Source organism: Mustela nivalis, assembly GCF_964662115.1.
Source record: "Mustela nivalis genome assembly, chromosome: 13".
Taxonomy (NCBI): domain Eukaryota; kingdom Metazoa; phylum Chordata; class Mammalia; order Carnivora; family Mustelidae; genus Mustela; species Mustela nivalis.
The window spans coordinates 69325976-69352014 of record NC_139032.1 but is presented as its reverse complement, the minus strand read 5'-3'; the positions used below and the strand labels follow the sequence as shown (position 1 = coordinate 69352014).

Sequence of the window (26039 nt, the reverse complement as noted above, 5' to 3'; positions counted from 1 at the left end):
ATAAATCACCCCATACATGGTTTGCTGCCTGTTGTACCAGGACGACGTGATTCCCAAAGATGTCGACATTGCCATTGCCACCATCAAGACCAAGCATGCCATCCGGTTTGTGGACTGGTGCCCCACTACCTTCAAAGTGGGCATTAATTACCAGCCTCCCTCTGTAGTACCTGGTAGAGACCTGGCCAAAGCACAGCGAGCTGGGTGCATGGTGAGCAACACCACAGCCACTGCAAAGGCCTGGGCTCGCCTGGCCCACAAGTTTGACCCGATATATGCCAAGCGTGCCTTTGTTCACGGGTATGTGGGTGAGGGCATGGAGGAAGGGGAGTTTTCTGAGGCCCGTGAGGACATGGCTGTCCTTAAGAAGGATTATGAGGAGGCTAGAGGGGATAGTGCAGAGGGAGAGGATGAGGGTAAAGAGTATTAACCTGCTATGATTTTACACTCTGTTGTCTTGGGACTATCTCACTTCTATTTTTTGTTCTTTTCATTAAACAAATTTGTAGTTTATTTGGCTTTTTATTACGGCTGTTCCAAAATTCAACTCAAACAGAAGCCTAGAGGCCGCAGTAACATGAGAGGAAGCCACCTCTGTCCAGTCTGGATCAGAACGTTGGATCCCAAGGTGTATCTGAAGCTTCTGGTTCAGCCCTCAACCCTTCTCCCCTAGTGTCCACACCCCGCTCCCATCCACTGTGTTTTCCCCTCACTGTCTGCTCTCCTCTGTAAACACCGGGCCATTGTCAGTTCTCCTCAGGCCACGCAGAGGCAGGAGGCAGAGTCACTGAGCAGGTAAGGGAGGCAGGACAGGTGGAGAAGAAAACCCACAGTCACTACCTATTTAGATTTTCAGGTGTCAGCCCTGCATATATTAGCTCTCATTATCTTCATGACCCCATCTGAGGCTAATATCATTGTCCCAATTTTACAGATAAGATTTGAAGATCAGACAAATGTTGGAAGCAGGGATTGGGACTCAGATCTATCTGAGATTTGCCAGCCTAAGCCCTTAACTCCTACAGTGCAATGCCTAGCAGAAGGGAGAGTGGAAGCTGCTCTCAAGGCACCACCGTGGCAAGCCTCAAGCTCCATGCCCTCCAGGGTCCTAAGCAAGCCACACCTGCAAGGCCACAGTGCCTATTTGCTCTCACGTGGCCAGATAGCAACAAATATGCCAACAGCACTCCCTCACTACCATCCCCTACATCCAGGGGCAAATTAGGAAAGGTGTCCTCCCTCGGACCCCTGGCTCCATATTGCATAACTAAAGCAGAGGCCCAGAGGAATTTTTTGAAGTCTCCCCTTTGCTTGCTCACTCCAACTCACCCTTCAGGGCTCACCCAGTCTCCTCAGCCCCACAGAGACACCACCCTGACCTCTTTCCCTCAGGCTGGATGGGGCACCCCACTCTGCAACAGTGACAGCAACCGCTCGCTGCGCGCCTGCTCATATAATTTCCAGAGTCTCTGTGTATCTTACCTCACTGCATTTTACAACAGCCCTTTGAGGAAAGGTTCATTACCCCTGTTTCCACAGAGGGTAATTGAGGCTCAGAGAACTTAAGTAACTTACACAAAGTCAAAGAGATAGTAGGGAACAGAGATGTGATTGGAACCGAGGTTCCTCCATTGCAGGGCACTGCCACCTATGAGGACAGATTCATAAAGAATTCAGCACATGGAAGGTCTCAATAAATAATTCCCTGACAACTACCAATATCAGAAGCAGTGGACAAAACAGGAAATAGGTTAACATTTTCATGGCAGATCAGATCACGAATTCTGCTTGACCATGCAAAATGATACTATAGAATAGCTACTGGCATGGAAAGATACTCTGTCTGTTGGATGAGCAAGGCAGGCTACGGAAAGGTACAGCCTAATCCTATTCAATATACCTACTACCTAGCCATATAGCTAGGTGTACACACACACACACACACACACACACACACACACATACACCCCTTCAAGAAAAAATACAACAAATGTCAACAATGGGCAAATCTTCGTGATGAAACTGGGAGTGGCCTGTATTATTATTTTTCCAATCCACATTTTCTAAAGTCTTCACACTAACTACGGCCTCCCTAGCCTTGAAAGAGCATACCTGAACACAACTGTAGGGATCACATTGAGAGACGGTGTGTGACAACAATAAGCACAAAAGGTTGTTTTATTTTGCCTTTTTTTAATGTCCTGTGAGTGAGTTAAGATTATCTCGGTCTTTCATCACCACTAATCCAGAGCATTATTTATTCCAGAAGAGTCCAATGATTGAAATGTGGAAGGAATTAGGGTCTTCCAAAGCCAGAATTTTTAGTGATGCAAACTGAATTTGCTCAATGTTCCCCATTGTTTATTTCTGTTGGATGCTCCTAGGCCCTGTTTATTTATGATGAATTTGTTTTCCTGATTGGCTGATAATGAGGGGAAAGCAGAGAAGCCAACCACCAGCTCTGTGCACTTTTATTATCCTCGATGTCACTATCATGAAAGACTTTGGGGTCTAGAGGTGCACAGCTGTCTCGAACCCAAGAAGTGAAGGAGTTGTTCACTGGAGTGTAAGGGAGGCCCCTGAAGCTCCACAGTTGACCTCCCCACCAGATCTTCCAACCAAGTTCTGTTACCCCCAGATGTGGACTTGTAGAAGGTCTCTTGCTAAACTTACTGAGATTTTTACATGGTAATTGTGTTTTCCAAACCCCAAATTGACTATGAGGGAGGTAGAATATTGAGAAAAATAAAGCCTCTGGCATCAGAAACACCTGGATTGCCAGTCCACTCTCACTTACGAGCTGTGTGACTATCCACCAGCCTCTTACCCTCTGCTGACTTCCACGTCCTCCCTATAAAATGGGGTAACACTGGGTTGTTCAGACCACTAACTGAGCTAAGCTGTGTGAGATGCTGTGGCCTTCCCCAGGTGTAGCCCAGTATCAGTAGGTTTTCAATCCACAGAAACTGTTGTTAGATGAGCTGGCTAAGGCTGGAAATGCCACTGGAATTTTTATTAACTGAGTTATTAACAAGTTGGAGGTTGTAGCCATAGGTGAAGATGCGGTGGCTTATCCCAAATTTACAGGACAGCTCTCAAAACGGAAGCCAGTTTTGAGGTATATGTATCTTCTACCTCTTCGTTAAGCAGGTAAAAGAAAGCTACTGTGAGAATTGTACAGATACATTCCACTCTTGTACCCTTCTCTACTCGGTCAACACCAAAAACATCTTTCCATGTCGGTACCTTCTCTTCTATAACATCGTTTTTCATGGATGAGATATAATTCAATAACTCACAGGACATTAAAGAAAGACAAAGGCAAAACAGAACAGCCTCTCTGCATGAGGCCCCAGGGTGGTGTGCAGGCAGAGTTGTCTAAGACGAGACAGGCCAGATGTGGCACAACACTCCCTCCACACACACTCAGCCAGAGCCCTCCCTCGGGCCGGCTCCTGAGCCATGCAGACAGCACTGGCCAAAGTTAGAGCCGTCGCATGGGAGCCCACTGTGAGGAAGAGGTTGCAAGGAGGAGTGAAATCATGCTCTAAAATACGGCGGGTTTTTAAAGAACGACTGGGCAGGAGGGGAAGGAGGGGGGCTGGGAGATGGGCTGGTCAGGAAATGCCAGTTTAAAGTTAGCTCTGACCTATTAATCAGCAGCGGGGACAATGATGCAGGAGGGGCGGGAAGGCCGGACATGTGTTCGCGCCAGATTTATGGGCCCAGAACAAAGGGTGGCCTGCTCGTTTAGAGAGTCTCTTTCCCTTTTCCTCTGGCAAAACGAGGACATTGTTTGAAAAGCCAAAAAGAACAAATATTCTAAAGACTGAGGTCATTTCCAGAGATGCAACAGGTCCTGATGGGGATCCATAACCTTGCTGGGCGAAGAAGTCTGTGCAAGGGAGCTCCGGAGTGGCAGGTTGGATGACAGTGTAAAGCAGAGGCCACAGACCCCTTACCTGAGCTCTTGGAGGAGCTGGGACCCCTGCCTGGTGCCACCTCGAAGGCATCTGATGAGCCTACCTGAAGTCCCTCAGGATAAATCGGAAGGCTTTGGGGAAGGTTTTCTATCAGGCTAAAACCATCTGTCTCCTTCCTTCTCTACTCTTGCAAGATTTTCTGGAAGGCTTTCCTAAGTGTGGGCTGCATAGGATATCATGGCTCTCAGCTGCCCTCACATCCAGGAGATGGTTGTGTTTCGGCGCATTTTTCATTTCACCTGACAAGGGGAGTAGAGTCAAGTCAGAAGAGAATGATAGGAAGAAAGGAAAATGGGCACATTACAAAAACAGCCAACCAGGGGCACCTGGGTGGCTCAGTGGGTTAAAGCCTCTGCCTTCAGCTCAGGTCATATCTCAGGGTTCTGGGATTGAGCCCCACATCAGGCTCTCTGCTCAGCTGGGAGCCTGCTTCCTCCTCCTTCTCTGCCTGCTTCTCTGCCTACTTCGTGATCTCTGTCTGTCAAATAAATAAATAAAACAAATCTTAAAAAACAAAAACAAAGGGGCGCCTGGGTGGCTCAGTGGGTTAAAGCCTCTGCCTTTGGCTCAGGTCATGATCCCAGGGTCCTGGGATCAAGCCCTGCATCGGGCTCTCTGCTCAGCAGGGAGTCTTCTTCCTCTTCTCTCTCTGCCTGCCTCTCTGCCTACTTGTGATCTCTGTCTGTCAAATAAATAAATAAAATCTTAAAAAAAAAAAAAATCAGCCAACCCAATGGAGAGGGAATGATGACCCTGATTCTCCCAGTCTTTTAGGGTTTGAGGACCAACCAGCTGAGGCCTTACAGACTCTCCCTCCCCATGGTCACCACCTTCGGTCAGATGCCACTTGCCTCTCACATGGAGCTGCCAAAAGGGTATCCTTGACTCTTGCTTTTCTCCCAGAAAGCCAGCGCACAGGATGAACTTCCTAAGCAAGACACATGACCGTCTCTTTCCTGGCTAAAAAGTGTTCAGTTACTCTGCATGTTCTTCAGAAGAGAGGTTCAGAAACCTCAGTCTGGTAACAGGATCGTTCCTGTTACGGTCCCACTTGCCTTTCTAGCTCACCTCCCATCTCTCTCCAAGTCCTACCATGTCCTTTAGCTCCACAGAATTATTTTCTGATCCCTGAACGTGGCATACTCCTCCTGGAAAAATTCTAGTAATTCTTTAAGACTGAGCTCCCTCCATGAAAGTAACCTCTCGTATGCCAAGACCCTACGCCATGTGCCCACTGTATCAACCATGTCTTTGTCTGAGGTCCCGTGCCTGTGTTCACACTAATAATAACAATAACAATAGTGGAGCACCTGGGTGGCTCAGTGGGTTAAAGCCTCTGCCTTCACCTCAGGTCATGATCCCAGGGTCCTAGGATCAAGCCACAAGTCAGGCTCTCTGCTCAGCAGGGAACCTGCCTCCCCCTCTCTCTCTGCCTGCCTCTCTGCCTACTTGTGATCTCTGTCTGTCAAATAAATAAATAAAATCTTTTTTTAAAAAATAACAATAGCAATAACAATAACAATAACAATATAGCCCTTGAAAAGAGTACTCCACTTAATTGGGGGTCATTTGAAGGCTTGAACTCCATTGAATGACTTCCCAAATGAATGAATTAATGATGGCCTACTAGACAAGGTTATCCTTAGGGTATGTGGAGGCCCATGAAGATATCTTTGTGGGATGGAGATACACACACACACACACACACACACACATATACATACACAATCTGAGTCACCTAAAATCAGTGTTTCAGCACCATTCTGACAGCCCAATTTCAAGTGATTCTGCAAAAGAAATACACCTTGGCCAGCAAGAAAAGATGCTTTAACTAAGCAGCCCTCCTGGAACTGGGCCAAGTCAGGAGTCCCTAGGACAACCCCATAGGCACGCATCCCATAGTTACTCCTCTGGGGTACCTGGTCAACCCCACACATTAGCTAGAGGATTGCAGAACATGCTAAAGAGGAGAAAAGAGGACCAGTACTGAAGTGGGTTCAAGTTGGGTTCAACAGCACCATTTGGATGGCACAGCTGACCCTGGTTAATCGTGATCACCGGAGGGGCCTGGAAAACCTTGGGGACGGCATTCCACAGTTCAGGGGCCCTTGAGGCCCAGGACCCAGGCAGATTCCATACTTGCCCAGGCGATACTGTTCCTTGGTAACCATGTGATTATACATTTTGTCATTCCACAAACATTTTCTGAGCATCTACTATGAAGTTGAAGTTACATATTTATCGTTATTTATTGCTTGAGACAGCAAGTTATCTCCATCAAGAAGCAAACTTAATAATAATACACCAAGACCTGCAGAGTGTGGGAGCATAGCTATCATTCTGCTGATCAGGAAACTGAGCCGGAAAGGGGCTGTCATATATTCCATGAAGGTCCAACCATGCGCTGTACCCCTGGGTGTGGTTAGAAAAGCAGCAGAGAGGTTCCTGAAAGAAAGCCAAGGGCAATGCATCGATCTCACTTCCAAAAATAAACCAAAACATGAGGAGAGAGAGAGAAAACGGTGACTTAGAGCCTATTCTAAGGTTCAACGGAGAGTGGAAATAATGACTAAAATATATGCGAATGGCTCCGCACTGTGCTTTCAGAAACTGCAGAGGCTAAGTCAGCTGGTATAGCCTCTTGGAGCAGAGCAGTGGCAAGTGCAGTGACCCCGGCTCAGGGGACAACACCAGCTTCTACCCCTCTCTCTGAGCCTCAGTTCCCTGGTCAGGGAATCAGTGCCCTTTCACGTCATAGCAAGATTCAAATGATATTGAAGGTCATGATCAAGGTGTGGGCACTGGAAGCACCGGCCCTGTGTTGCTCATTATTAATAAAGAGGTAGAGGGACTGTTTTGTGACTTTGTCACCTCACCGAACAAAAACACCTAGAAAAAGGAGTCCCACAACGTGGGTTTTTTAAAAAGATGAGATAGTCAAGAAAAGAAATATATCTCTCCTCAGACTAAACCTGAAGCCCTCAAGAACACAATTTCCACGTTGTCCTCTCAGTGTTGTACGTGTACGCATGTGCATGCGCATATATGCACAGACCCGCTGTACCTTGATACTCAAGCATCCCTTCCTCCAAGTCAGGCTTCTCATCCTAGGGGAATTAGCCCCCCAGGGAACACTTGGCAATGTGGGGAGGACTTCTGGGTTGTTACACCTCATATGGGGAAAGGGTGGCTGGTTACCAGGATCTAGTGGGTAGAGACCAGGGACGCTGCTTAATATCCTACAACACACAGGACTGCCCCCACAACAAATAACTACGTGGCCAAAAATACCAATAATGGGGAGGTTAAGAAACTTCACTCTATGTCTTTGTTTATGCTGCCTCTTCCATTCTAAGTGTTCTCTTTCCTCTTCTCTGCTTATTTAAATCCTACCCCTCCAGGGAGAGGAAAGGCCCAATCATGTGCTACTGGAGGTTTTAAGCCAATATAACCTTTTTGGTAATTTGGCCAGAAGCAACAGAACTGTAAACACCCATACCCTTGGAATGAACCATTTCATTGCCTAATCACACAAAGTCCTATGCACAAGGATGTTTACTGCAGCACTGTGTGTGATAAGCCAAGAGTAAACACAACCTAACTGATCCCTTCAGGAGGAATTAGTAGCTTTAAATTAAAAAGCTTCCATACAAATCATTTATCTATAGCCCGTAAAAGGAGTAAGGTCATTTCCCAAAAAGGCTGATAGGGGAAGGTCACTCAGACACATTGTTCAGTAAAGGAGCAATGTTCGGAACAGCCTCATTTATATGTCCTACTTGGTAAATAAACAAAAGGAATGTTCATAAATATAGTGATATATATCTATGGAAAAGCATAAGCATGTGTAAGCAATCTATAAGCATGTGTAAGAAAGTGTAATATGGTTGCCTTAGTGGAGGAAAACATGGTCAGGGCAATTAGAAGATTCACTTGCCGTTTCATTATCCTTCAGACCCCTTGGATTTTTTTAACCACATGCAGGCATTTCTTTAGGGGGAAAAAAAAAGCAGTTATTAAAAAAAAAACAGTTATCAAAAAATTCTTAATTGATGAATTTAAGTGAAAGACATACATAATTCATTATACTATATTCTTGCAACTTTGCTGCTGGTTTGAAAATGTTTCAAAAATAAAAAATTTATAAAAAGCTTCTAGAAAATAAACAAATAGGGGGCACCTGGGTGGCTCAGCGGGTTAAAGCCTCTGTTTTCAGCTCAGTTCATGATCCCAGGGTCCTGGGTTCGAGCCCCGCATCGTGCTAACTGCTCAGCAAGGGAGGCTGCTTCCCCTCCCCTCTCTCCGCCTGCCTTTCTGCCTACTTGTGCTCTCTGTCTGTCAAATAAATAAATATAATCTTTTAAAGGAAAAAAAAAAAAAAGGAAAAGAAACAAATAGGAGAACATCTTCATCACCTTGGAGTAGGTAAAGATTTCTTAAACAGCACACACATACACAAAAACTAACCTTAAGGAAAAAGAAACTGATACACTGATTTTCATTAAAATTGAGAATTTCTTTAATCAGAAGAAACCATGAAGAGGAAGATGGCAAGTTACAGACCCAGAGAGGAGAACTGCAGTATGTATATCCAAAAAAAGACTTATAAAGTCCATAACATATAAAGGACTCCCCCAAACCGATGAGAACAAGTGACTTTTAAATGAGAAAGTGAGTTGAATAGGCACTAACCCAAAGGATATTCAAATGGCTAGTAATCATATAAAAGGTGCTCAAAATCATTAGTCATTAGGGAAATGCAAAATAAAACAACAATGAAATAGCACTGCTCTCCCACCAGAAAGGCTAAAATCAAAAAGACCGTCAATATCAAGTAAGGATGTAGCGTAACTGGATTTTTTCATACATCACCAGTGGAAGCAGAAAACAGTACAACCACTCCGAAGGTTCTTTGGCCACATCCACAAAAGCTGAACGTTCCAAACTCACTTCCCCGACCTACCAGGTTTTCCTTCCATAATCTTTCTGATCTACATCATGAGTTTACTGCTCTTTAAATTCTTCTCTAAGCTCTCAAACTTTGGTTCTGTCTAACTGGTATGTGCTGAACACTTACTTAGTGAGGCACTTGGAAATCTTATCACTGGGAATAAGGAGATGACCTATTTTATATGCCCTGTAAAATCCATGGGCTAGAAGGAGATGGAGACAGACAGACCGTATAGAAGACAGACACCACTTCCGACTAACCTTCTTTTCCCAACTAAATTCCCAGTTTAGATCCCTGCCTCACGCCTCCTTCATATTCTCACGGTACCTGAATCCATACTGACCTGAATGAGAAAGTAAAAGCTTGCTGAGCTGATGCAGTCAGCATGTGTCGACAACAGCAAGAATGATCTGGGCTAGGTAAAATCAATCAATTTTGGTCACTGACAGCTTCAATAAGAAGATATATAAAACCTAGTGCCATGCTGGCCAATTTTATATCCATTAGCTCATCCCATTCTCAGAATAATCCTGAGAAATATTCTCTGTTTTTTAATATTTTATTTATTTATTTAACAGACAGAGATCACAAGTAGGCAAAGAGGCAGGCAGAGAGAGAGGGGGAAGCAGGCTCCCCGCTGAGCAGAGAGCCCGATGTGGGGCTCAATTCCAGGACCCTGAGATCATGACCTGAGCCGAAAGCAGAGGCTTTAACCCACTGAGCCACCCAGGCGCCCCGAGAAGTAAGTATTCTTACCACCATTTGGCAAATGAGATAACTAAGGTTAAGACAGATTATGCTATTTGTTAAGGTCATGTAGCCAGGAACTGGCAAGGCTGGGAACCAAACACCTGACCCCTTATTTTATTTATTTATTTATTTTTTGGTTCTTTCCACTATATCACATGCATCAGAAACAGTCCTATACAACTCCAGAGATGTGTAAATCTAAATTTGTCTCTGGCTTTGGTCCCTTGCATATGCTCTTCCTTGCCCTGAACCACACTACACAACCACCAACTTTTCTCTCCTTCCATCTCACATCCTCATGACGAATTCCTCTTCCTTCTTTAGATCTCAACTTTAATTTTAGTCTTTCCAAAAGGCCTTTTCTCATTCTCTGAACAAGTTTTGATGTTGTGGTCATGAGAAACCAAAGCTCCATATACCTCAGACCTTCCAACACCCTATGTGGTCATTAATAGTTTCAAGCCGTCTTCCCCTCCAGGCTGTGAGCTGCTATCTTTCCGGTTTGCTGGGGAATTCCCAATGCCTTGCATATAATAGGACTTCATGAAATACAGGTAAATGAATGGATGGATGGAAACTAACAGCATTCTTCCAAATCTAAGTTGAACCCTAACTGTTCCTCACCCATCGGGTCTACCGGAACCTGGTAAGATCAAAAAGGGAAGACCCTGTACATCAAATGGATTAAGAGTGTACAAATTCTCTACTGTTCTTGGAGTTATTTGTTGGGATATCCAACCCTCCCCCTGTAACTTAATTTCACCAGTTGCACAATAGCAGCATCATACCAGAGTAATTCTATAATCTTGCCTGGTACCATTGCTCTGCACCTTCACAGGACTTAGCCAGGCCGTGTTAGGAAGTTAGCTCAACCCATGTTAGGAAGTTAGCTCTGCTTAGACCCAACTGCATTCCCATCTGTGGGAGATCAGCTACTATGGCTTCATCTGGTTTTGTGGAAAATCTGTGGCTGCGAGGTAATGCATGGTGATGAAATAAAACTCATGAATGACAACATGTGACCCCTAACATTCCCCTGGTATGCTTTCTTAAAACAATCAGTGGTTCAGAACTATTTTAATTCGTTGCTGCCAGCTCTGCTACATCAACTTTGGTCCAGTTGTTCTTGGAAAGCCCAAATTTTAGATGGTATCACAGTTTTGAGAAAAATTCTTTTGGAAAAAATGAGAATTAAATTATTGTTATCCCATTAAAAAATCTGCCTTGTAAATAATTAAAGATGCCAGAAGCAATCTACTCTCACCCACACAGCATCACTGTCAGATGGCCATGCACACCATCTCAAAAGTCCCTAATTATGAGTGATCTCACTACCTTCAAGGCAGCACATTCTACATTTGACAGTTCTAATCGGAAGAAAGTTGTTTATTATGTTTAGCTGAAGTCTGCCACGCTGCAACTTTTCTCCCATTGGGCTGGTTCTGTCTTCTTCATACACTGAGTAAATGTTTAATCCTCCTCCATGTGACAACCATTAAAAATATGGAAAGATGGAAGAAATGAGTAGAATTGGCTACATAAAAACCTTAAAAGTCAGTTAACAAAACAACCAACAAAAATAAGCAAACCACCATAAAGAAGTTTACCTGGCACACTGGGGGAGAAAATATGTGTGACAGGTATAAGAGTTAAGGTGTTATATTACACATACAAGGAACTCATAAATTTATTCAAAAGAAAAATGAGCAAAAGATATTGACCAGCAAATTATAATAGATGCAACAGTAACAAACATCTGAACAAATATTCAAATGCACCAAAGTAACCTAAGGAATGTAAGTAAAAAAGAGATAATCTCAGAATGCTGTTTTTCAATCTTTCTGAAGGACAATTTAATAATACCAAAATTTTAACTTTGAAACTCTGCTGACCCAGAAGTTCTACTTCCAGGAATTTCTCCTAAGAAGATAATTAGCCAAATGGGCAATCATACAAGACAAGGATATTGATTAAAATAGGTGTTTATAACAACAAATATATTTAATAAACTAAATTTCTACCAACAAAAAATAGTAGTAAAACTACATAAAATATGCTAAAACCATGCAATGAATTTCTAAACGGGCATTAAATATGATGACCTAGTTGACAGAAATATGCCCATTACATAGTGTTTCATGAGAAAAAGATTACTATTATAGCTTTTATGTAAAAGTGTATGCATATTGTTATGTGTTTGCAAAGTCTCTAGAAGCATGTTCATTAAAACATTAATGGCACTCCTCTTAGATAATACAGTTCAGGGTGATTTTCCTTTCTTCTTTATCCTTTTTGGTTGTGCTCACCTTTTTGCATTAAGTATCTATAATTTTATAATTTAAAAAACAAAAAAGGTGGAGCGCCTGGGTGGCTCAGTGGGCTAAAGCCTCTGCCTTTGGCTCAGGTCATGATTCCAGGGTCCTGGGATCAAGCCCCACACTGCATCAGGCTCTCTGCTCAGCAGGGAGCCTGCTTCCCTTCCTCTCTGCCTGCCTCTCTGCCTACTTGTGATCTCTGTCTGTCAAATAAATAAATAAAATCTTTAAAAAATAAAAGAGGTATTTTTATTCTGAAAATACCTGAAAAACACTTTAAATGTTCCTCTTAACTTTTTTTTTCACCTAAGCCTTCCCAAGTCCTTCAATATTTCTTTAGATGAAAGGAAATGGAGCCTCTCCTTTCTTCAAAAGCCCCTACCTCCAGGTTATCTAGATCCCCCTTAAGCACAGTAGCAAGAACAGAACATACTGTAGTGTAGATGTGATCTGTCCTGCCCAGAGTGTAATGCCACTCACTTCCAGATTAGCACTGATGGCACCACACCTCAGTGTTGATCTACATGGAGCTTCCTGGTCTTTTTCACACATGGCTGGTTGTTAAGCTACCCACATGGGGATGCTAGATTACTGGGGTCCAGGTCCAAGATTTGCCATCTATCTCCATTGACATTTCATCAGCCTACACTGGCCTCATCTTTTCAGCCTGTAAAGAGCTTTATGAGCCTGAGTCACCCAACCAGGGCCTTTGTTGTCCCCCTGAACAACTGAGAATTCTGAAATGACATGGTCATTTTCTCCCAAGGTTATCCCAGTTCCTCCTCATAGAACAAATTTAGATGGATTCCCTGAGCTGCTCTCTCTATGCCCTGCTAGATGAAATGGACTACTCTGCAAGTCAAAAGTATATTTTATCTCCAGTCCATTACTGGTAGGAATGAAGGCTGATACAGAATTTCAGGAAGGCAACCAGAAGATGTGCAAATAAACATTAAATGTAGATAACCTTTGAAACTAAAATTGCGCTTCTACATATGTCTCATCATGCATTATCTTAATTCTGTAACCTGACTTTAAGGATAACTTCCTAGAGGGGTGCCTGGGTGGCTCAGTCAGTTAAACCCCTGCCTTCAGCTCAGGTCATGATTCCAGGGCCCTGGGATTGAGCCCCACATTGGGATCCCTACTCAGTGGGGTGTCTTCTTTGCCCTCTCCCTCTGCCTGTGTTCCCCCTGCTTATGCACTCTGTCAAATAAATAAATAAAATCTTTTAAAAATTTTTTAAAGTATAACTTCCTAGAAGCATCTTATATATCTGTGTATGTTCATTATTAATCATCACAGTGTTTAAGATGATTAAAAATTGGAAGCAAACTAGACACATCTCCAGAGGCAAAAGAAACAAAAGCAAAAATGAACAACTGGGACTTCGTCAAGATAAAAAGCCTTCACACAGCAGAGGAAACAGTCAACAAAACTGACAGGCAACCTACAGAATGGAAGAAGATATCTGCAAATGTCTTACCAGATAAAGGACTAGTATCCAAAATCTATAAAGAAGTTATCAAACTCAATACCCAGAAACAAAAAATCTGGTCAAGAAATGGGCAGAAGACACGAACAGACATTTCTCCAAAGACAACAAAAAAACGGCCACGAGACACGAAAAAATGTTTAATATCGCTTATCAGGGAAATATAAATCAAAACCACAGTGAGATACCACCTTACACCAGAATGGCTAAAATTAACAACTCAGGAAACAACCAATGTTGGTGAGGTTGTGGAGAAAGGGCAACCCTCTTGCATGTTGGTAGGAATGCAAACTGGAGCAGCCATTTCTGGAAAACAGGATGGAATTTCCTCAAAGAAGTTAAAAATAGAGCTACCCTATGACCTAGCAATTGCACTACTAAGTATTTATCCAAAGGATAAAAACATAGTGATTTGACAGGGCACCTGCACCACAATATTTATAGCTAAATGTCCACAAGAGCCAAACTATGGAAAGAGCCCAAATGTTCATCGACAGATGAACAGATTAAAAAGATGTGGTGTGTGTGTGTACATACACCTATGAAGTGGAATATTACTCAGCCATTCAAAAAGAATGAAATCTTGCCATTTGCAATGACCTGGAAGGAACTAGAGGTTATTATGCTAAGCGAAATAAGTCAGTCAGAGAAAGACAAATACCATATGATTTCACTCATATGTGGAATTTAAGAAACAAAACAGATGAACATAGGGGAAGGAAAAAATAAGATGAAAATTGAGAGGGAGGCAAACCATAAGCGATGCTAACTCTAGGAAACAAATTGAGGGTTGCTAGAGGGGAGGTCAGTGCCGGGGGGGAGAGATAATTGGCCGATGGGCTTTAAGGAGAGCAATTAATGTAATGAGTGCTTGGTGTTATATGCAACTGATGAATCACTAAATTCTACCTCTGAAACTAATTTTAAAATTAATTAATTAAGTTTTTAAAAAACTGAAAGCAAACTGTTAAGCAGTGGACCAGGTAATCAACGTATGACAGTCTATAGAACACAGACACTAAGAATGATGGCACGGTACCATAATTGTTAATATGGATATTAATAACATTAAATGGAAAAAAGTATGATTAGTTCAAACTCTCTTTAAGTAAAAGATATACAGAAAAGAAAAATGTTTGAAAGGACAGGTTTCAAAGTTTCAAGAGGTTATTTCTAAATTGTAAAGTACAGATAACCTTCATTCTCTTATTATGCTTTTCCATAGTGCCTACATTTTCTATACTGATCCTGTGTCATTCTTTAATAACTAGGTTATCAATAATATTTATCTGGGGATTCTTAAAAGATGTACTATTCTACCTGTATGCAAATGACAGTTTATAGTTAAAGCCCCATTTACTGTTATAACCTACATTAATTTTTTTCTGTAAAGAGCCAGAGAGTAAATACCTCAGATTTTGTCAGCTGGACAGTCTTCATTATAACTACAAAACTCCTGTGTTGTAGAACAAAAGCAGTTAAACTATGTTAACAAATGAGTTTGGCTGTGTTCCATTAAAACTTTATTTACAAAAATAGGTTGTACGCTGAATTTGGCTCCTGGGCAGTAGTTTGCCAACCCATATTCTTCACCCACATCAAAAGTGCATTTTCCTTTTCCTACTTGGTGTTTGCAATCTGTCACATATAGCTTGTAATAATTAGTTTTTGCTGTATAACAAAGCATCTCAAAACTTAGCAACCAAAAAGAATAATCATTTGTTCATTTAAGATTCTAAGAGTCAGAAGTTTGTGCTTGAATCGGCTAAGACAGCCCAGCTCTACTCCATCTGGGATTGACTGAGCCCACTCACATATCTGAGGTCAGCTGCCCATCGACAGCCTCACACAGGCTGGCAAGCAGGGGTGATGGAAGTAAAGGAGCCATATATCTCTCATCACCTAGTATGTTGACTAGGTTATACTTCGAACAACTAAGAGCAGCCAGAGGGGGCTATCCCTAATGTGACGAATTTTTGAAGCCTCGGACGACTACATCATACTTGCTAGTATCTCACTAACCAAACCAATCACTTGTTCAAGTCCAGATTCCAGGGTTGGAGGTCCTAACTCCTGAGGAGAGAAACTGCAGTCACATGCAAAGGGCTATGCCTACAGGGTGGAAAGTAAGTCGTGACCATTTTTTGAAATTTGACAGAGTCCCTTGACAATCTTAACTCTTGTCCTATGGCCTTCCAGAAGCCCTTCCAGGCACCTCCCACTCAGGGGGTGGCTATCTGACAGAAGTCTCCTCCACTTCTCCTTGAGCAAGTCTGTTGCAATATCTTTGGGTCGAGGAGCACAATCTCAAACATCTTTTCCAAAGTCAGGACCATAATTCTTCTCACCTGCAGTCAATTGTTATTCATCTTGGAAAAGTGAGTGGAGCAGTTATTTATAAATCTACTCAAACTCCTTCTCCATTCTGATTTCCTTCTTCGAAACTTATATTTAAATCATTAGCCTGTATCCCTTCCCATTCAGTGAATTTTCCCTGCTTTCCATGTGTTCATATTCAGTCCTTTGAAAACTGAAGATTATAAAACTGGGACAGTTCCCATGGCGACACACTGGCTTCTTTGATCCTCTTACTGTCACATGGCAAGTGAACCACCCAGACAGCTGAGGCTCATTATAATCCTTTCTATGAAGAGGGATCAGGCCTTCTTCATTCACCCTCCTTCCCCCCAACAGCATATACAAGACTGCTGGCAACCTTTAAAAGAAAAGACTTTGAAATCTTGCTCAACAACCATCCCTGATGGCGATATTAAACGACAGCTGAGACGTACAGGAAAGAACACCAAACATGGAGTCAGAAGGTCCACCTGGGTTCACAGCCAGCCTCCACCACTGGCATGGCCTATGACAAGTAATTTTCAGTTTTCTCATGTGAAAGCACCCAGCATAATACAGAGAACAAACAGAGTGTTCAATCAATGTTTGCTCATTCATGTTTGCCCACAGTTGTGTGCAAACCATGACGGGAAAGGACCACAAAAGGTTCAGAGATCAGGGAGACCCAGCGTGCCGCAGGGAGCTCACAACATGGTGGTGAGTGCAAGTTCACAGCCCAAAGCTTCCATTTTTTCTTATTCTCAATAAAAAGACGACATAGGAAAAAAATAATTCTAAACATCTGTGAACTTCTGGGCCTAATAAAAAGAAAATGCATGATAATGACAATGGCCTTCAGACTCATTTTGTCATCCAGGTCATCATCATCTTCAGCCCCAACTCCTGACTGACTTCCTCTGGAAGAAACTCTCCAGTATCAGCCACTGTCAGGGCAGCTTCCGGCATCCCACCCTTATTAGATGATACCTCAAGTCGGGTTGAGAAAGCTCCATTCACCCAAGGAGCAGACAGAACGGGGTAATGAGGTCACCGAGTCATAAATGACACCTGCTTTGGCAAGAGAATCTCTGGATAGAAAAAGAGTAAGCACAAAGAACAAAGGCAACTATCTTTTTACAAGAAATACAAGTGATTTCATTTGGGCTCATACCACTTGGTTGTTTATTTTCATTGTGAAAAAAAAATGACAAGAGAAAACTGAAAATAAAGATTCAGCTTAAATTAGAGTTTACTGCAAACCCAATCTGTTATTTGGGTGACCATGAGAAAATTGAACTCTCTGAAGCTTAGAATATTCCTCTATAAAATGAGCATAATTATCTTTATAACCTCTGACAACACCTAGGAGAGAGCACTCCAAAAATAAAACAATAGATGACAAATGTACTCTACACTATTTGGTCTTTGGTACCCTCAAAATGGTGTTTAGGAGAGAAAGAGAGAGAGAATTTTGCACCTAACGTGGAGAGCTCCCAGAAAAGATGATAAAAAGATGCTTTCTATTCAATAACCCCATCCTCAGCAACATTTATCTTCAGTTGTACAGATCAGGCTCAGAGAAGTTAGGCAACTGGACCAAGATCACAGAGGTACTAAGAGGCAGGTGTTCCCAACTCCAGAACTAATGCTCCTTCTCAGCCACTGCCCAAGATGTGCTTACTGTAGCCATAAACTACAACAGAATGAGGCTTTGGTAACCCACTGGGAATGTTTCTCCCACAGAAACACCTGGATTAGAGCTTGGTGGAGGGGAGGGGTGCCTGGAGAATGGTGGAAGTGTCTGGCAGGCACCCTGGGGAGCCGTGTTCAGTCTGGCCTCATGCACAGTCTGCACCGATGAGCAGGAAGAGGGTGTAGCTCTGGTTCTAATGAACTTCACAGATGCTGGAGACATGTTGTAAACACCAGTGGGTGTGGGTGACCAGGAGGGTGGAGGGGCCACAATGGCCTGCTCCAGCCGCTCAGAGCCGGGAGAAATATGGGCAAGAGGTGACGAAGGAAACTCCATTCACTGGGGCTTGTTTGGGAACAGAAGGGAGGCCAGTGACACTCTCTGCACCAGAGGCAAGGGTCTGTGGAAGCAAGAGTGGCCCGGATTCCAGAGGGAGAGCTCCCAGGAGAGATGATAAAAAAGATTGTAGGCCTCCAAACTAAGGGGCCGTTATCCCCCAGCAAGTGTTGGTGGGAGCACTTCCTGGTACTCAACTCTTCAGAGAAGGTCTGAGTCTAAGACTTGGTCGCTGCTCACCAAATAATAGTGCAATTAACATTAATTAATTTGAATCCTGCCTCCCCCACTTATTAGCTGGGTGACTTGGCAAATCACTAGCAACTTTAAGCTCTACTTTTCTCAACTGCAAAATGGGTATAATAATTAGTACCTTCTACCTGCAGTCATCGTGAGGATTAAATGACATAATACATGTGGAAAAAGAAAAAAACAAACTTGGCACAGTGCCCAGCCCAGGCTAAGCCCTTAATAAATGCTGGCTGCTGATATTATTAAGCCTCTTTTCTGTGCCCAGGTACTAAGCTTGACATTGTCTGACTGCTGGCACAGGGAAGCAGATGACACACTCAAAATACATTTTATTAAAAAGACTATTTGGGGGTACCTGTGTGGCTCAGTTGTTGGGCGTCTGCCTTCAGCTCAAGTCATGATCCCAGTGTCCTGGAATCGAGCCCCGCGTCGGGCTCCCTGCTCCGTGGGAGGCCTGCTTCTCCCTCTCCTGCTTCCCCTGCTTGTATATTCTCTCTCTCTCTCTCTCCGTCTGTCAAATAAACAAATAACATCTTTTTAAAAATAAAATAAATAAACAAAAAGACTATTTGTTGAGGTCTGGGTAGGATGAGGGGGAATAATGATGGATTTTGAGATACCCAGGAACTAACAACATTAAGGCCCTAATTTTCACACCCCCCACCCCGACTCCTGCCACCCAGCCTTTGTTGAAAGCTAGAGTCCAAGGGTGCTGGCCATCACCTATGAGAGCTGGAGGTACAGTGTGGAGTGAGGCATGCACTATTGGCCAAGAATCAAGCAAAAGCAGGGCAAGCAGTTAGGGGAACACCCCCCACACACAACTCACCCCACATGCCATTCAATCTTCTGCCATGACTTCCCACTGGCTAAGCTCCAGAGGAAGGTGGAGGACAAAGAGTGCTATCACAGTCAGCCTCCTGGTCACCAAGAAGATAGAGCCAAGGATGGTGGAGCACGAACTTGGTGAGAGAGCAAACAGAACAGCAGTCCAGGCACACAAATTCATTTAACTGGTCTCATTAACCCTAAGAAAGTGGGAGTCATGATGTTCTTTTTTCAAGGTGCAGTGAGGTGCAGTAAATCATTAGAAACTCAGCTAAAGGATGCCTGCGTGGCTCAGTTGGTTAACCGACTGCCTTTGGCTCAGGTCATGATCCCGGGGTCCTGGGATCGAGTCCCACATCGGGCTCCCCCTGCTCTGTGGTGAGTCTGCTTCTCCCTCTCCCTCTGCCTGCCACTCCCTCTGCTTGTGTTCTCTTTCTCTGTCAAATAAATAAATAAAATCTTTAAAAAAAAAAAAAAAAAGAGTGGTGCCCAGGTGACTTAGTCATTAAGCATCTGCCTTCGACTTATGTCATGATCCCAGGGTCCTGTGTTTGAGCCCCACACTGGGCTCCCTGTTCAGCAGGAAGCCTGCTTCTCCCTCTCCCACTGAACCTGCTTGTATTTCCTCTCTTGCTGTCTGTGTAAAATAAATAAAATCTTTAAAAAAAAAAAAAAGAAAGAAAGAAAGAAAAGAAAAAAAGAAACTCAGCTAAAAAAAAAATGGTGGAGCCCTCCCCCATTGGAATCCAAGCCAACTCACCACACTGTCTCAACAGCCTCAGTCATGCCAAGCATCAACAGAATAGACCTGGAGGCCCCTTGCAGTCCAAAAGGATTGAATGGAGGGTTTTCCCACATGAAACCAAAAGGTTACATAGGATTTTAAATAAGTGTGGGTTAAGTGGTAGTCTATAAAGACAAGCTGAATCTGAAAAATGGGGCCCTGTGTGCCCATTTGGGTTAGGAGCTCATCATCCCTTCAACAGATGTCAGTGCTCCCTAGGAGACCGGAAGAGAGATGACAGCTAGCAGGCACAGCTTTCACTAATACAACACTTCCAAGTGCCAGCACTATTCCAAGTACTTTATGTGTGTTTACATGCTTTATAGTAGACTGAATTCACTTAATCATCAGTAAATCATTAATCAAACATGGACACTGCCCTTGAAAAACTGGCACAGTCCAGGATAAGAGATTTAGTTACAGACAATTTCAGCAAAGTGATCACTGCTAAGTCAGAGGGGTAACCAGATGTTTAAGAGCAGAGAGAAAAATCAGTAAACCAATGGTGTGCTGGAGGTAGCTCTTCAGCTTCCCAGAGCCCTCTCTTCCTAACCAAGCATTCGGTGACCACACTGAACTTGAAATCAATCTGCGATGGTGGGAGTAGTTGGTAACCGCTGTAAATGAAGGTGGTTGCTGTTGAGTGTTTGTTTGTTTGTTTGTTTGTTTGTTTGGACTACTGTTTAACATTTACCCACATGTCATGGCCCAGAGGACTGCCCAGAAGAGGAAGTACTTGAGGCACTCATTTCTAAGGGGATAGAAAGGTGCCCTCCTCCCCTTCTACTTCCTTCCCACACCCCCTGTTCCAGCCTCGTTGTGCAAATCAAGGCACAACTCCACTTATCCCCTATATGCTGCTCTGCCCTCTGCCCTCCGCCCTCCGCCCTCTGCCCTCTGCCCTCTGCTGAAAAGACTCTTCCTCTTATCTAGCAGAAAAGCTCTTATTCCTAGTGAGTCTCCTTGCAAATGTTGTACATGCAAACACCTGCTCAGGACTCAATGCCAACTGAACAAGCTTGGCCATCCTCGCCATCTCGGAGCCCTGTTTTCCTAGGTTATAAAACAGAGGAGATACGAGCTGCCCTGTATACTCCACAGACTTGTGGAAATGGAATAAGATGGTCCAAGGGCCACATAGGAGAGGTGAATGTCAACAAAGGCATGTAATGAAACACGGGACGTTGATGCTGAGAGCAAGCTCAGAAACCATTGAAACCAATCTTCTCCATTTACAATTTAGAAAACTGAGGCGCTTTTAGCTAGCATGTTCCTTGGCTAAGTTACTTAGGGCAGTGGAAAAACATGATCCCGTGAGTGTCTCAGAAGGAGATCTGTCCTGGGTGCCCACCATGGGCTTGTGGGCACCACCAGGCCAGACCTCCCAGGAATGAGATTCTGGAATCAGTGCAGAAATAACAACTACCCAGAACCTTCTAGGCAGTAGGCCAGGGGGGAAGAGGGCTCCATCTTGAGGGAAGAGAGAACCAGGTGGACCAGTGCTATGCAGAGATCTGGCCGGGCCCTTTGGAGTATCCCCTACTATGGCAGCGTGGCTCACAGTGCCATACCCCTACCCCAGCATAAAAGAGGAAGGAAGAGAGACAGAGAGGGGGGTGTAGCAAATGGAGAACCATAGCACAGGGCCTCTCTCAGACACAGGGCTCCGGGAACAGATATCCTCAGGGCAATTGAGACGAGGCATCACCAGCCACAAGGGTAACACTGAGGCAAGGTTAAGTCTTGGGGGGCAATCTCAGGAGAGACACAGGTATAGAGCAGGTACACACAGGGCAGGGAACACCAACAGGGCCCCAAGACAAGAGGCAGATACCAGGGCACCTGGGTGGCTCAGTCAGTTAAGCGGCTGCCTTCAGCTTGGGTCATAATCCCAGGTCCTGGGATCGAGCCCCACACCAGGCTCTCTGCTCAGTTGTGGGTCTGCTTTTCTCTCTCCTTCTGTGATCTCTCTCACTCGCTCTCTCTCAAATAAATAAGCCTTTAAAAAAAATACAAAGAGATGGCTACCAAGGAACTGAAGAGCTGGAGGACACTGCTCAGGTCCCTGAGAAAAGGCAGGAAGGACAAGGCTATAGTTCTGCACTCTCTCCTCATAGGAGCTCTCAGTGAGGACTCGGTTGTGTTTCTAATGATGTTTTTATTACCCTAGTACTGCGTCAATATGTTCTCAATGCCAACAATGCAAATATGACAGACAAAGCAGAAACCTCCCTTGCTATCCACCCCATCCTACTACCCTCCCCAGAGGCTCATTTTGATAGACATCCTTCCAAGCCTTTGTCTGTGAGTTTGTATCCGTAATATGTTCACAGGGGAAATATGCATCTGTGTGTGTGGTTTTGTAAGAAAGGAATCAACCATTCACACTTCTCAATCTTACTATTTGAGATGGCTGCACATACACACATGGCAGAAACAACAACTTCTCTGTAACCGCCACCCCCCATAAAATTCCAAGGTCTGGGGGAGTGAGGGATTATCTATTCAAGCCCTCATCAATGGACACCATACACTGCTTCCAGTTTTTCGTGTTCAAGCAAAGCTCTAGTGAGCATCCCTTCACAAACCTGTCACCAGAAAGCAAACTATTATGTCATATGTATTATTTTTTATTTCATACATATACACATATATGCCTATATGAAACATGTACGTGTGCATATTAGGGAAAAACTTATTTTCAGTAGTGAGAATCACGCAGAAGGGTGCTCTTCAACCTCTGATCGGCGCAGCCCCGGATTTCCAACCAGTCTAGACAAAGAGCATGAAAGAATACCATCAGGAACTCTGACTGCATGAAGCCGAGTTGGGACCAAAGAATTTCCTAAGTCATTACCGTCTCCACTTGGGAGGACTCTGTATATTTTGTGTCCCCTTAGTCATCATTTGGGTGAGTTCTACATATTTATGCTTGCTCTTTTTTTCATCTGTCCTCATAAATCAATCCCTGCCGCCTCCTAATCAAAGCCAGCTTTTCAAACGAAACTGTAGCCGGGTGTTTAACTAGCTAAATATTGTTTTTCCCCCAGCACTGACAGAGAGGGGGTGGGATGCGGCCTCCATAATTGTCCTCCCTTCCTCAGCGACCCCAGGAAACCGCGTGCAGCCCCAGCAATTACTGACAGAGCCCCAGGTGGGCGGCAACAGTGGGTCTGGAGGGAGCGCAGTCGTGAGGCTTTCCTCTGCTCTCTGGATTTTGCTCTCTATACCCCTGGGATCCCCAGGAAGTAGGTCACCCATTCCTGGGCCACCCTCAGTAGAGGAAGGCAAAGTGTGAAGCTGCCTGGAATGGCAGCCAGCCAGCGATACCGACTGCCTGCAGAGGGACCAAGCCTCCTGCACGCTCCTTCCCCCAGGCTAGCCAGCCTCAGGCTGCAGCTGTCCTTGGAGAACAGATGCCAGCTCCTGATACCCTGATTCCAATAATCTCCTACTCTGGTCTCAGGTGGCCACTGGTATGACCTCAAAGCCAATGAGATTTGTCCATTTCCCCCCTGAAAACTGTTCTTAAACCCCACCTTGAAACCCTCCTCAATTCTCCAATTTGCCCACCCACCCCAGCCTACCGTCTAGAACAGTGATTCTCAAAGCGTGTTCCCTGCACCAGCCACAGCAACATCAGGGAACTCATCAGAAATGCAAACTCTCAGGCCCTATGCTAGACCTACTGGAACAGAATCTCTGGGGGTGGGGCCCAGCCATGCGTGTTCTACAGAGCCCTCCAGGTGATCCTGCAGCAGGCTCACGTTTGAGAACCACACTCACAGGACAATGTCCAAGCTCCTAATACAGACACCCCAGCCTTCAATGCACTGGCCCCATCAATCCCTCTAGACCTATCTCTCACTGTTCTCCCTGCAGAATCCTACAGCACATGGAACAAACACACCTAGGTGGGTGTCTTCTCATCTCTGTGCTCGCTGTCCCTCTGTCTGGCGTGCCCTTGCCCACTGCCTCCAGGTATCAAATGCCTACCCCCATCTTTTAAATACCACACAGCGTCTTCTAGAAAGCCTTCCTTCACCTCTCCAAGGAGAAATAAAAACAGTTAACAGCTTACTCTATTCTGGGTACTGTTCTAAGAATTTATTTAATAAAATTTAATCCTCTCAATAACTCTACAAGGAAGGTATGACTATTACTCCCATTTCACAGATAAAGAATATGAAGAAATAGAGGCCCAGAAAGCTTAAATGAGGACCAAGTTAGTAAGAGAGGAGATTGGCATTTGAGCCCTTGGCTCTGGAGGGTTTCTTCTTTGTTCTAATCGCTTCCTGTGATGTACCCAGCCCAAGAGTTTTAGTGCCTCACCTTGGGTCCTCTGCCCCACGACAGCCCTTCAATTGTGTAAAGAGGACTTTTGTGTGCTTCTCCAGTGTGACATCCCCTGTTCACCCGACTGGCCTCCATGTGACTTGGCTCCCCACCCACAGCTGCCAGCCTTCTCGCCACAGCTGGCTTCTGAGCAGAGGAGGCCTGCACACTGCCCTCTCATTGGCTGCCTTTGATTTCTCTGATTTCCTGTTTCAAATTGCAGGGCCCAAGCCTTTGCATCAGAATGATGACATGACATGCTTTCTGAAAAATCTCATTTTCTAAAGGCATTTCCCATTGATTTCCTTCCTTATGGAGGCCCCTCCCAGCCTGGCTTCTGTTAAAAAAGAAAGAAAGTGGGGAGAAAAAGAAATCTGTGTTTTTCCAAGCTCAGTCGGGCTGGCAGAGTGCTGCCCAAGCCCCCCTGGGGATAAGCTGCTCAACCAGTGCTTCTCAAAACCATGGGCTCCAGAACCATCTCTAAAAATCCAACCACCAAAATTCCCCTTAAATCCCTCCCCTTACCACCTGTGTTGGATTTGTGGCAGAGTCGTTTCTCTTAAGGAATTCTCTGGCGGGAAAGATCTGCCTTGGAACTAAGAGGACCCCTTCCCATCCTTCCTTGGCTTAGGGAGTCCAGTTTTCTCCTCCTAAAAGGCTGGCAGCTGTGCTCATGAGCGCCCCCACTGGTCACTCAATGCGGGCCTGAGTGCTGGCTTTGGAATCCCACGAGCCTGCACTCAAACTGGGGCTCCTTGTTCGCTGGACAGCATTGAAGAAGGCGTTAACCTCTCTGATCCAATGTCCTCATTTGTAAAATGGGGCAAAGATAATGCTAGTAGCTTCCCAGGGCTGTCATAACAGAAGAACACGAGCTGGTGGCTTAAAAAACGGAAATGGTCTTTCCCAGATGTGAAGGCCAAGAGTCCAAAATCAAAGTGTTAGCAAGGTTGCGCTCCTGCTGAAGGCTCGGCAGGGAATCCTTCCTTGCCTCTGCCAACTGCTTGTTGGTGTGCCTTGGCTTCCCTACCTCATTCATCTCTCTGCCTCCATCTACACACAGCTTTCTTCTCCTCTAACCATGGGCCTCTTACACGAACATCACTCATCTGCATCTAGGAGCCACCTGATGATCAATGATCTCATCTCAATATCCTCAACTTAATTATATTTTGCAAAGACCCTTTTTTTTAAGTCAGGTAATATTCATAGGTCCCAGATTGAGACATTGGCATCTCTTGTGGGGGCCAACACAGAATGCACTAAAAACACCTATATACATCCTATGGTCACCAACAGAAGGTACCTGGTAGAATGCCAGGCACAGGGTGCCCAGCAAGTGTAGACATGTGGTTTCCCTCTCCTCTGCCTCTGTCACCACCTTGCCTCATTCCCCATCCTGGGAATCTGGCCTCAGTGGGCTGCTTCCAGCTCGCCCAAAGCCAGTAATGGTCACATTAACGACCTATATGTGATCATGGCTCACAAAGTCCTCCTTCATATACAGACCCATCTGACTCATATCAAAAGCCTGATGAAGCAGACATGGGAAGTTCTTCATTTATCCCCATTTTACAGATGGGTATATGGAGGCTCAGAGAGTTGTATCATTTGCTAGACCTACTCAGCTAGTAACTGGCATAACAAATGAGGCTACTCAATTTCCCTAAGTTCTAAAGTATGAGCAGAGGGTGACCCTGGTGACGATGCCCAGCTATGGGTCACCTGGAGGTGACAAGAATGCCCAAAAAATGTCATTCCTGCCAAAGGTCAAAATCCACCCCTGCCTTTGCTGCCAGCCAGAGGATAAGTATAGACAATACAGCACTTGCTGAGCTTGTGTCAGGGCACCTGCCCACCTCACCCCTCCACTGATGTCTCAATGAACTCGTAGTAGAAGTTCTTACTTCAGGGTCTTATGGCCAAAAGGGTCAAGCAGAAAATTATCTCAAAACAATGAGTTCCTGGCCTAGTGCAGGT

The 26039-nt window shown here is 44.5% G+C and overlaps 1 long non-coding RNA gene across 1 annotated transcript in view; it reads right to left on the bottom strand.

Annotated features, from left to right (window-relative positions):
• Positions 1–26039, bottom strand: part of LOC309847097 — a 238451-nt gene that overhangs the window by 116575 nt on the left and 95837 nt on the right. Inside the window, exon 3 of the long non-coding RNA XR_014302303.1 lies at positions 18468–18623. This is a non-coding gene — a long non-coding RNA (uncharacterized lncRNA). The remainder of the gene's footprint in view (positions 1–18467; positions 18624–26039) is intronic.